Here is a 13,006-nt window from a genome sequence, read left to right on the forward strand (position 1 = left end):
TACTACGGCTCCGTTCCAGTTTCTCCATGTATCCATCACCGCTATCAATGAATATGAATGTGAGACAAATCATTTATTCCTCTTTGGAATAATCTGCGTATTGTCCGACAGAACACACGCCTTTGGCTTTTACGCCAGTCGTGTTTGCCCACGCGGGATCACATTTCATTTTTATGACTGCTCCAACACGTCGGCCGCTTCGGAACTCAACGCACGCGCTGTGTGGCTATAAATACTGGATTAGGGCGCTCGGTGTAAATAAATATAACAGATAAACAAATGATTTATTTTTTAATTTCCATTATACACACGGACGTAGCAATCGTTTCCGATGCCTCGCAGTATTTACAGAATTACTCTCAACATGTAACAATGCTGTACACAGTAATGGAGAATCGAAAATCCGTCTGTGCAGTATTTACTGACCGTATTTAGCTAGTTGCCAATAATTGTTGACTGGAATGCACTCCCTGAAATTCTAGATGTGTCAGAGGTAAAATACAGGTAGCAAGAGATATTCTCGAGTTTGTACCGAAACCAGACTGCTATTCAGAGGGTCAAAAGCTGCAGGAGTGAGGCAGTGATTGAGAAGGAAGTGGGACAGGATTTTAGCCTCTCCACGATATTCAGTTCGTATATTGAGCAGCTGTAAAGGAAACCAAGAAGAAATTTGAAAATGGAATTAGATTTCAGGATAAAGAGAGAAAATCTTCAAGAAATGCTGAAGAAATTTTGAGTCAAAATGGTTCAAATGGCTCTGAGCACTTTGGGACTTAACTGCTGAGGTCCTCAGTCCCCTAGAACAGAACTACTAAAACCTAACTAACCTAAGGACACCACACATATCCATCTCCGAGGCAGGAGGCAGGATTCGCGCAGTTCCAGACTGTAGCGCCTAGAAACGCTCGGCCACTCAGAACAGAATGGATAGGTTATTGAATAGAGATTACTAGCTAAACTTCAGAAAAAAATAATAGAAGGTTGGTAGTATGTACTCATTAAATCAAGTGATCCTGATGGATTTAGATGAGAAAATGAGGCACTAGACGTACTGTAATACATGTGTTTTGATATTGAGACAGCAACATAACCTGTGGTGGCTGAACTGGAAAGTACGTAAAACGTAAAACGCAGACTGGCAATAACATGAAATCATTTAAGAAAAAGAAGAATTTTGATGTACCAAATAGGAATTTAGATGTCGGGAGGCTTTTTCTGAAGATATGTGTGTGATGTGTAGCCTTACAGGTAACTGAAATGTGGACGATAAACTCTACAGACAAGAAGAAAATAGCTTTCGAAATTTGGTGCTACAGGATAATGTTGCAGGTTAAATGGGTAGATAGGATAAGTAATGGAGTACTGAATTGTATTGTGGAGAATAGTCGTTTATGGCTTAACAAGCCGGCCGTTGTGGCCGAGCGGTTGTAGGCCCTTCAGTCTGGAGCCGCGCGACCGCTACGGTTGCAAGTTCGAATCCTGCCTCGGGCGTGGGTATGTGTGATGTCCTTAGGTTAGTTAGGTTTAAGTAGTTCTAAGTTGTAGCGGACTGATGATCTCAGATGTTAAGTCCCATAGTGCTCAGAGCCATTTGAAACATTTGACTCAACGACACTGAAAGAAGTTTTCCGTTTATAGGAGTAGTTAATTTGGCAATGGAGAGTTGTCCGGTGTTTATAATTTACGATAAGTAGTTCAGGTGGACGTAAGTGACAATAGTTGTCGAGAGATGAACCGATTTTTACAGGATATAAAGCGTGGTGAACAGTGAGGGTGCCGCAAAAAGTAGTATTTACGAGCTTTTTTATATGAAAATTTTTAAAGCTCTTTAGACAAAACGAACGTTATTAGTGTTCCACATTGTCACTCTTCACGACTAGATATCTGCAACCCTCTGGTACTAGAGGGCTTCGAATTGTAGCGTGGAACGTAACTATGACGGTGAATGAGAAACAGCGTATTGTAATCGAGCTTGCAGAAGAATTCGTTCATAAATGGAGCACGTTCTCCTTCGGCATGGAAATGACAGGTCAGACATGGGTGCTGCAACATCTCCAACAATCCGATGCCTTGGTTTCTCTGTCATCGACCATCCTCCATGCAGTTCCGACCTAGCCGCAAGCGATTTTCATCTGTTTCCAAAACTTCAAGAACACCTTCGAGTACCCTCACTCTGATAGTGATGAAGCGGCGCAACAGAGGTGGGGATGACAAATCGTCAATGAAATCATTCTACTGTGATGGCATCCTGGTCTCACTCTGGGAGAAATGTGTATGTCGCCAGGGTGACGATGTAGCGAAATTGGTACGTAGACACGAACAAAGATGTAGAACGTTAACAACATTTGTTTTACTGAAAATCGTTAAGAACAGTCACATACAAAATTCGGAAAAATCGCATTTCATCCCGCCCTCGTACAACAAATGATTCTCCGGATAGTAGACAGCAACAACAACAACAACAATAACAGTGCCTGACAATAAGTTCTTCTACGACAATAAATGAAGAAGGTGAGATCAAAAAGTGAGAAAGATGTGATTTGAAACGCTATAAAAGTGAAATGACCGGACACCATCACTTGATCAGAAATTTTCATTATTATAATCTTCCGTTTACCGCTTTAAAAATGAAATGACTGTTCACTATCACTCGATCAGAAATTTTCATTATTGTAATGTTCTGTTTATCCTCAGTTTTACGTCGCAGTTGCATACGTGTAATTAAGTACTTCTGTAAACTCTAATTTGGATCATCAGTCACTTCATAGTCCTTATTAATGTGGAATTACACACCGGTATATTAGTATTCTTGTGTTTCGTGTTTGGAAGACTACGTTTCCTTTCCTATGCCTAAGGAGATTCAGGAAAACGAATCTTGCGTCAGTGCTGTGTGGTAACTACTTGTCTTTATTCAGGCTCTATAGGTGTTTTTCTACTCTGTAAGACCATATCAGGAATTATTACCTTGAATTATCTCTGATCTTTCCATTTTCTACAACCATTTAATCCAGCTATATTGTTTAAAGGCACTACAGCATACTTCAATCCATAGGCGCCGCAAACAACGTTAAGTCATTAATATTGCTGCTTATTACGTATTCCCTACAGTCACTTTAATCGCATTGGTGCTCCCTATATTGATACATCCAGATTTGCATGTGCATCTACATTTACAGCCATAATTAGCAAGTCACTTTACGGTGGGTGGCGGAGGGTACTTTCTGCCACACTACAGCATACTTCAATTCATAGGCGCTGCAAACAACGCTAAGTCATTAATATTGCTGCTTATTACGTATTCCCTACAGTCACTTTAATCGCATTGGTGCTCCCTATATTGATACATCCAGATTTGCATGTGCATCTACATTTACAGCCATAATTAGCAAGTCACTTTACGGTGGGTGGCGGAGGGTACTTTCTGCCACTACTAGTCCTTTCCTTTCCTGTTCCACTCCCAAAAGTACGAGGGGAAAACTACTGTTTATTTGTTTCCGTACGCAACCTAATTCTCTTAGCCTCGCGTGACTTACGCAAAACGAATATTGGTGGCAGTAGAATTGGTTTGTAGTCAGGTTCAAATTCCGGTTCTTTAAATTTTCTCAATAGTGTTCCTCGAAAAGAACGTCGCCTCCCCTCCAGGAAATGAAGTACCTCGGCAATGCTTGCGTGTCATTATAAATTACAGGCAACGAATCTAGCAGTCCGGCTCTGAATTGCTTCCTTCATTCCTGCCTGCTGCGCATTCCAACCAAGCAGTGCTCAAGAATGGGTCGCAATAACGTCCTGGATGCCGTCTCCTTTACAGACGAACCATACTTCCTAAAATTTTCCCAGTAAACAGATTTCGACCATTCGCCTTCCTTATTCCAATCCTTACATACTCGTTCCATTTCATATCGCTTTGACCCATTACGCCTAGATATTTAATCGACATGACTTGTGTCAAACAGCACACTAATAATGCTTCGTTCGAATATTACGTGTTTACTTTTCCTAGTCATCTACATCAACTTACACTTTTCTACATTTAAACCTAGCTGTCATTCATCACACTAACTAGAAATTTTGCGTCCTGATACTGCCACTCAAGGACGAAACCTTCCCCTACACCACAGTGTCATCGGCAAATAATTGCAGACTGCTACTTATACTGTCCGCCAGATCAATTATGTATATAAAAAGTAACGGTGGTCCTGTCACACTTGCCTGGGACACTCCTGAAAACACCCTTGATGACGGTATCCTTGCCTCTGATGAATACTCACCCTCGAGGACAACGTAATGGGTTCTGTTACTTAAGAAGTCACAAATCGTACGTTTGTTAACAGTCTGTAGTGGGCATCGTGTCATGCTTTTCCGAAATCTAGTAATATGGAATCTACCCGTTGTCCCTTCATCCGTGGTTCGCAGGATATCAAATGAGAAAAGAGGAAGCCAAGATTAGCACGAACGATAATTTCTGAAACCATGTTGCAGCTTTTCAGTCTCAAGGAAGTTCTTAAATTCCAGCTAAGAATATATTCAAGGATTCTGAAGCAAATCCATATTCCTAATGTGTGGTAGTCATATTGTAACGACAAATACACGCCGAAAATATTACGTTTTCAAAGTAGATACTCATGCAAGATAATAATGTCTTAATCCTTAAAATATCACGCGGATATTGTTTAATCAACAGCCTGAGTGGCAGGACATTCACCGTGTATATCTGCTGTTAGATAAACCACATGGAAAAGCTTGCTCTCGAAACCTGAAGGGTAAGGAAGGAACAACAATGAACGTAAAACTGTAGCAGAACCTATAGGGAGGCCAGCAACAATCTTTCGACTGGGAAACCTTTTACATATGGAATACAGAGGGTGAATATGAATAATTTACAAGGTAAATGATGACAGCCAAAACAGTTGCAGGATAAAGATTTATTAAAATTCTTGACAACGGTTTCGGTATATATAAATATACCTTCATCAGAAGTGTTCCGTAGCGCAAGCTTCATCTGATTGACACTAGGACACAGGTAAATTGGTTTCATATTTTCTATTTACGTAGATGTTTTTAAATAGTTATGATATGTTTTATTTATTAAGACAGAAGGTTTGAATTAGCACAACTTTTAATAATTTTGATGCGCATTTGTATGTATCCATGGATTTTAATGTGCGCGAGTGTCTGGCACATACCACAAGTGCACTCTCTCGGCGAAACTGTCTGCCCTAGGGCTTTTACACCCTCGTCACGATAGTTCATAGGCAAAGTACTGATGCTAAGCTGTGTTCGCATCGACCCTCTCTCCATAATCATGTTGTATAAATGGAGATGCTGTTTTAACTACTGATGACGCCTTTTGCACAATTGTTTTATTAATCTCCATTGCAGGATATATTTTAGTAAGTGACTAAAAGATTTTTGTGCCTATAATACTCTGGTAGTTTTACGGTTACTTAAGGTATAGTGTTTTTTCTTTCTCATTTCTGATGCTAAGTTTTTGCTAATGAAAGTGTCTTCGTGTTCAGAGTATTTTACTTCTCATGAAGTGGTCAAGAATTTTAATAAATCTTTATCCTGCAACTGTTTTGGTTGTCATCATTTACCGTGAAGAATTTCAACAGTTGGTATTTCAGCCATGTTTAAAATCTTGGAATAATTTACTAGTGATTTAAGTAACTATACCGTAGGTTCATTGTGTGTGGATGAATGGATGAGAAATTAATGTGACAAATTAATTCACTTGCGCCCAACCTCTTATCGTTTATAAATACATTCATACTAGAAGGAGGTGCTGAAAAATATGCGTCCGAATTTCTTAGTTGAAAACTTTTAAAATTTTAGAGTAAAACAAACGTTATTATCATTCTGTATCTTTATTGCTCATGTCTGCATATTTATTTCTTAACGTACTACCCTGGCGACGAACAGATGTCTCCCAACGAGGGACCCGTTTGTTGATACCACCACTGTAGAAGGTTGACTTCGTTGGCGGAGCCACAAACTCACCTTTGCTTCCACTGCTTCATCACTGTCAAAGTGAAGTCCTCGAAGGTGTTCTTTAATTTTTGGAAAAAGATGGAAATAGGACGGGGCCAAATCGTGACTGTACGGACTACGATCAATGATAGTGAACCCAAGGCGACCGATTACTGCTGATGTAGAGCTCTTGTTGGTCGTGTGGCATTGCTTTGCTGGAAAAGAGGATACGCTCCGAATTCTAAACTCGATTACAGCATGCTGTTTCTTACACACCGGCGTAGTTACGTTACACACAGCCATGACACGTGCTACTGGTGAGTCCTCTAGTGACAGAGCGCTGCAAATATACAGACATGAAGAATAATAACGTTTGTTTTATTTGAAAAACGTTAAAAGTATCGACAAAAAAAAGAAAAAAAAAGATACGAGGCACTGCTTTCCAGCATGGCCTTGTCGACTACTGATTGTAACAACCGCAACACCACGAAGTAATGATGTGAATCACTCCAGAATCCGAGGATGTGTAGAAAAGTGAACTCATGGTAAGTAATTAGGACTGCAGAGAGGCGGCATGCGTGTAACCTCAGCAGCGCCCTCTTCTGTGTGACCGTGCAGTTCATTGTTGACGTCACGCTCAGTCAATGCCGAGTGGAGACGTGTGAGCAATTGCCGGGGCGTCTCGTCGGCGTAAATCAGCGCGATAACGTCACGTGAGTGAATTAGAGTTGGGCAAAATGATTAGTCTCTGGGAAACGCTTTTGTCGTACCTTGCCATCGCGGCCCGTATAGGGCGCGCTGCTTCGACAGTGGTGCGTGTGTGGAACCAATGGATAGAAGAGGGTCGTATAGCGCTATGTGCTGTTACTGGTCCACGCAGTGTGACTAGAACACGGGAAGACCACCATCATGTCTGCAAGGTCGCAACTGAGAGACCTGCTTCGTCCAGAGTGTTGGTCTGACGTTGGAGCACTGCAGCGATTTTGTACATTTCTGTGTCGACGGTTCATCGCCGCCTGCTGGGGACTGGACTTGGGGGAGGGAAGCTCTTGCACCGGCTTCCTTTGACAACTCTTCAGTCTGCTGTGGACACATGAATGCCGTCGCTGGCGTGCTGAGAGCCAAAATGTAGTGTTTTAGGACGAGTTGCCCTTCAACTAGCCATACAGTGATGACTACGTGCGTGTTAGACTCTACCGTAGTACACCGACATAGGAGAGAAACGTCAAGTTGATGGTTTGAGGCGCTCTTGGGCTTAGGACCCCACTCATTGCCCTCTCTACAACCACAGTCACATGTATATTTCAGCGGAACTTTGCAAGGCCACAAGTGGCGACGGAAGAGCAAGCCTTCTTCCAAGAACGATGGGCACCACTGCACCCCTACACTGCTCATTTTCCTGTATTTCGTTAAACGGATATGTCTGGGATGTGGACAGTAGGTAACTTGTTCGTTCCGATGTTCTTGCAACCACGGCAGATGCTTTGTAGACGCACTAACAAACTGCCTGCCAGTGGTTTCCCAACGGCATATACACACCTTCTTCGATTTCATGCCACGACGTCTAGAGGCTCTGAACACATCACGTGGCGGCTCCACGCCATACTGAATTCTTACGGTGGAATGCATTTAGAATTCTGTAGTCCTAATCATTGATGTGTAGTCACGTCCCAAATCCGTGGAATGAGTTTCGTTGTAGTCATGTATCTTATTCTTCGTGTTGCAACTTTCACAAACGAATGTGTAAACTGAAAAATGCTGTTTAGATATCAAAGAAACAACATTCGATGGTTTCGGGAAAAAATCATACCGCACGAGACACAATTCCTGGCACTACAGAGTGTAAATCCATTATGCCGGCCGGAGTGGCCGTGCGGTTATAGGCACTACAGTCTGGAACCGCGTGACCGCTATGGTCGCAGGTTCGAATCCTGCCTCGGGCATGGATGTGTGTGATGTCCTTAGGTTAGTTAGGTTTAAGTAGCTCTAAGTTCTAGGGGACTGATGACCACAGTAGTTAAGTCCCATAGTGCTCAGAGCCATTTGAACCATTTTTTTTGTAAATCCATTATACTTTTAAAGTGTTTCTTTCAGAAGATAACCCAGAGAAAATTATTAGGGTACACATGTTCTCCAGACAGACTATTGTTGAATAATAACTTAGATGGCATCACATCTCCGTCGTAATCCAATCATAAGATTAGAACTGATTCATAAATGAGACGTCAAGTAAATTGTGACTTACCCACATTTCAAAATATTGCCTCAGCTAAAGCAAGCAACCAATAAAGTATAAAAAAAACTGTACATGAACACCATATTAACACAAAAATCCACATTAATTATTTCATTATTCCATTTGTTTCCATCTACAACAACATATAAACATAAGTTCATTTAAGATGACTTTAAAACATATTTCTGGGAAATGTACGTTTAGAACACAACATTATATGGTAGAGAATTGTGGACAGTGGAAAAACCAAATGGAAACAATCGAAAGGTTTGAGATGTTGTGCTATAGAAGTATGTTCAAAAGTATGTCGCTCGTAAAAAAAGAAATGAGGCGAAGAAAGGAAAATATAGAAAACATCGACATCAGACAAAAAAATAATATTTATTGTGTAACTAATATTATTTTTTCTTGCCGTGATATTCATTTTAATGTACTTTCTTTTGTATTTATATAACTTTTTCTTTGCCAATTTGTACTTTGATTAATTCATCACAAACAAAGGATGGTAGTGTAACTTGCCTACGCTCTTCGGTATGTTAACGATTTAATGGTTTAATGACCTGTGTTACCTAATGTTTCTTATTTCACTGAAAAGGCATCGATTCCGAAGAATAATGCAACTCGAAAGAATGCAAGGAAGATTATGACTTGATCATTATCTCACAGATACTTATCTGTTACAACAAGGGAAAGAAATGAATATCGTTTCAAAATAAATAATGCGTTGTAGTTAGTTATAATTTTCAAGAAGTAGCTCAAATGGAACGTACTTTCGTTTATAGAACAATAAATTACGATCGCCAGCTCAAAAATTTAATTATTCCTAATGTTAAACTGAAAGTGAATTTACGTAAATAATCACAAGTGAGTAGCTAGACAGTAGCGGTACGAAAATGCACAAGCGGGAGCTTGAATGGAAAAGCACCGTCAGATAGTATGACTTTAAATTAATTAGAAATGCTATGGATTCCCTTTGTAATTAATGGAGCTCATTAACAACTAAGCAATAGTAACACATGACACGAGAAGCACAGAACAACGTCACTTTCTGTACATATATCTGTCGTCAGGTTTTGTAAAGCCAGTACCTGCAACTAATCACTATATTGTAATAGACATGACTACATTGAAACTCGTAATAATTTCATTAACTGACAACAACCATTTGGCAATGCCAATGCTATGAAACTGAAAACATAATGGAATTTTTTGCAAAGACACAAGAAATAATAATAGTCACTTCAGTTAAAATTGAATATCCACTGTAATTAATCAGCAAATTCAAGTTACTTTTATTTTGCTCAGTTTTACTTAGTTACTAAAAGTTTGCAGAAGAAGCATTATAATGCACTATGAACTTCAGTTAATTATTTCTGCACCTAGTTTCTTGAATCGTTTAAATTTAAGTTAAATGTCAAGCGTGACTAAATTCTTCTCAGTTAGAAAAATGTTGTTTCATTCACTTATGATTCACTCGACAATAATGGTTAAAGGATACTGTGTACCGATACTAGTGGCGACATTAAATAAAGTGAACATTTTTATTTATTGAAATATTTTCTACAATAGGCAAAGACTTTGATAGAGGAGTGCGTAAAGAAAGAATGGAACTAAAATTATTTTAAGAAAAATGTCGATAGGATTGGCACAGAAATTGTAAAATAATAAAGAAACACTTTCTTCCATGTAATTACGGTGAGAAGATTTTATTTGTTAATCATTCTGCAAGGACAAATAATTCACTACTACTTTTGTGTTGTTCTGGAAAGCACGTAACGGTCGGCCATTGAACATTGTAAATCTATAACAATTTAATAATTGTCACAATACATAACAGAAAGAGTTATTACTGTTTCATTTAAGTAGACAGTCCTCTACCGTGCATGAAGTAGTAACTCTTAAGTTTCAGTGACTGCCGCAAGCCGGCCGAAGTGGCCGTGCGGTTAAAGGCGCTGCAGTCTGGAACCGCAAGACCGCTACGGTCGTAGGTTCGAATCCTGCCTCGGGCATGGATGTTCGTGATGTCCTTAGGTTAGTTAGGTTTAACTAGTTCTAAGTTCTAGGGGACTAATGACCTCAGCAGTTGAGTCCCATAGTGCTCAGAGCCATTTGACTGCCGCAGCGTGGAAAGATCGCGTCAATAAAAGTAATTGTTGGCCGCAATTACCGGCCGTAAAATTTGTAATAATATTTTCGTAGCCCCTCTCAAGCGTAAACGCCAGAGAGTGTTTTAATAATTTCAGTTTGACAGGGCTTGTATGAATATATTAGTAACTTTAAAGCATTTGCCGTATTTATCGTAATACGTGGAATATCAGTTCAGTGATTCCAATAGGGCGCTTCAGGGCAATCGATTACCATTTCAGAGACAAAAATAATAATTAATGTTGATTTCCTTATGAGCAGACAACAATATTTCGCCATGCGACACGGTGAATAATACGAGTGAATTTATCAAGGATACTCTGAGATGTTCAGCTTTTCGGTAGGTCATGTAAACATTTTAAGTGTAACACTTCAAGCCGCCACACGCCACGCATCCGTAGCAAGGCTGTGCGCCGTTATTTAAAACAAAAGTTATTTTAATTAAAGAATCAGAACAGATTTCAGTATATTGTCCCTGGTTTGTTACTGAAATTCCACCCTTTTCTGTAGTATATATGTCACCACAGCACTTTTCAGTGTAATTTTTCCTCTCTAGGGTAGACGCCATAAAAACCAGTACATTTAGGTAACAGTACATTGGTGCCCAACGCGACTACTCAGTTATATTCTTTTTCATAGGATTAGATTTAGTACAATGTACCATGTTGCCGTGTGGCTCGAAGTAATGACCGAGCGAGGTGGCGCAGTGGTTAGCGCACTGGACTCGCATTCGGGAGGACGACGGTTCAATCCCGTCTCCAGCCATCCTGATTTAGGTTTTCCGTGATTTCCCTAAATCGTTTCAGGCAAATGCCGGGATGGTTCCTTTGAAAGGGCACGGCCGATTTCCTTCCCAATCCTTTCTTAAACCGAGCTTGCGCTCCGTCTCTAATGACCTCGTTGTCGACGGGACGTTAAACACTAACCACCACCACCTCGAAGTAATGTCGTAAAAATTTCGATATTTTATGTGTTGTAGCATTTCATGTGTCCTTATCCATGTACATAAAATTAAACAACGTATGAAATCGAAGGGAATGACTACAAATGATCCTAGAGATTGAAGCAAGAAAATAAGTAATTTGTATGATCAGATCTGAATGTTCGACGTAACGATCTAGACCTGGGACGACGCATGACATATCTGATTAACAATAAAGATAAAGATACGGTTGCATGGACACCCATGTTTCAAGATATTAAGAACTTGGTACCTGGGGGCCATGCAAAAAGCTAACCTCTGTAATTGAAGGCTAAAGTTAAGTAATTTTTGCTGAATCTGTACAATCAGCTGTGCAGAATATGGGCAAGTCTTTACTGCTACAGAAGTGTTAAAGTTTCAATTAGATAATGTCATTGCACTAAAAATAGTAATTTCTGTGAAGAATTGTACAGTCAGTTATGCAGTATGGTAGAGTTTTTAAAGTTTTTTCAAGAACTACTTGAAGTTTTCTAAAGTAATTAAACATTATAGTGTTGATTGGTCAGGATATAGTGGATAATGTTACTGTGTAATACTGTGTGTTTTCCTATACACTGAAGCGCCAAAGAAACTGGTATAGGCGTCCGTATTCAAATACATAGGCAGGATACGGCCCTGCGGTCGGCAACACCAATATAAGACTACAAGTGTCTGGCGCAGTTGTTACATCGGTTACTGCTGTTACAGTGGCAGATTATCAAAATTTAAGTCATTTTTAACGTGGTGTTATAGTCGGTGGACGAGCGATGGGACACATAACATCAGAGGTAGTGTTGAAGAAGGGATTTTCCCGTACCACCATATCATGAGCGTACCGTGAACATCAAGAATCCGATGAAACATCAAATCACCGACAAGGCTGCGGCCAGAAAAAGATCTTGCAAGAACGAGACCATTGACGACTGAAGTGAATCGTTCAACGTGACAAAGTCAACCCTTTCGCAATTTGCTGCAGATTTCAATGTTGGGCCATCAAAAAATGTCAGCGTGCGAACCATTCAACGAAACATCATCGATAAGTGCTTTTGGAGCCGAAGGCTCACTCTTGTACCTTCGATGACAGCACGACACAAACCTTTACGCATCACCTCGGCCCGTCAACACCGACATTGGACTGTTGATGACTGGAAACATGTTGCCAAACATGTTGCCTGGTCGGACGAGTCTCTTTTCAAATTGTATCGAACGGATGGACGTGTACGGGTATGGAGACAACCTCATGAATCCATGGACCCTACTGGTGGAGGATCTGTAATGGTGTGGGGCATTTGCAGTTGGAGTGAAATGGGACCCCTGATACGACTAAATACGACTTCGACAGGTGACACATACGTAAGCATCCTCTCTGCTCACCTGCATCCATTCGTATGAATTGTGAATTCCGACGGACTTTGGCAATTCCAGCAGGACAATGCGACACCCCACAAGTCCCGAATTGCTACAGAGTGGCTCCAGGAACACTCTTTTGAGCTTAAGCACTTCCGCTGGCCACCAAACTCCCAAGACATGAGCAGGGACAACCCTGTATGATTGTTGTTGATATTTTCCTCCAGCACTACTTCAGACATTAGTCGAATCCATGCCACATCGTGTTGCGGCACTTTTGCCTGCTCGTGGGAGCCCTACACGATATTAGGCAGGTGTACCAGTTTCTTTGCTCTTCAGTGTATATAAAA

At 40.5% G+C, this 13,006-nt stretch overlaps 1 non-coding gene across 1 annotated transcript; it reads left to right on the forward strand.

Moving 5' to 3' along the window:
* The first annotated feature begins 11,040 nt into the window (after positions 1-11,040).
* Positions 11,041-11,113, forward strand: Trnaa-cgc (transfer RNA alanine (anticodon CGC)). The gene has a single exon. It is a non-coding gene; the product is annotated as a tRNA-Ala (tRNA).
* Positions 11,114-13,006: the final 1,893 nt, after the last annotated feature.

This window comes from Schistocerca nitens, chromosome 2 (genome assembly GCF_023898315.1).
Source record: "Schistocerca nitens isolate TAMUIC-IGC-003100 chromosome 2, iqSchNite1.1, whole genome shotgun sequence".
Lineage (NCBI taxonomy): Eukaryota > Metazoa > Arthropoda > Insecta > Orthoptera > Acrididae > Schistocerca > Schistocerca nitens.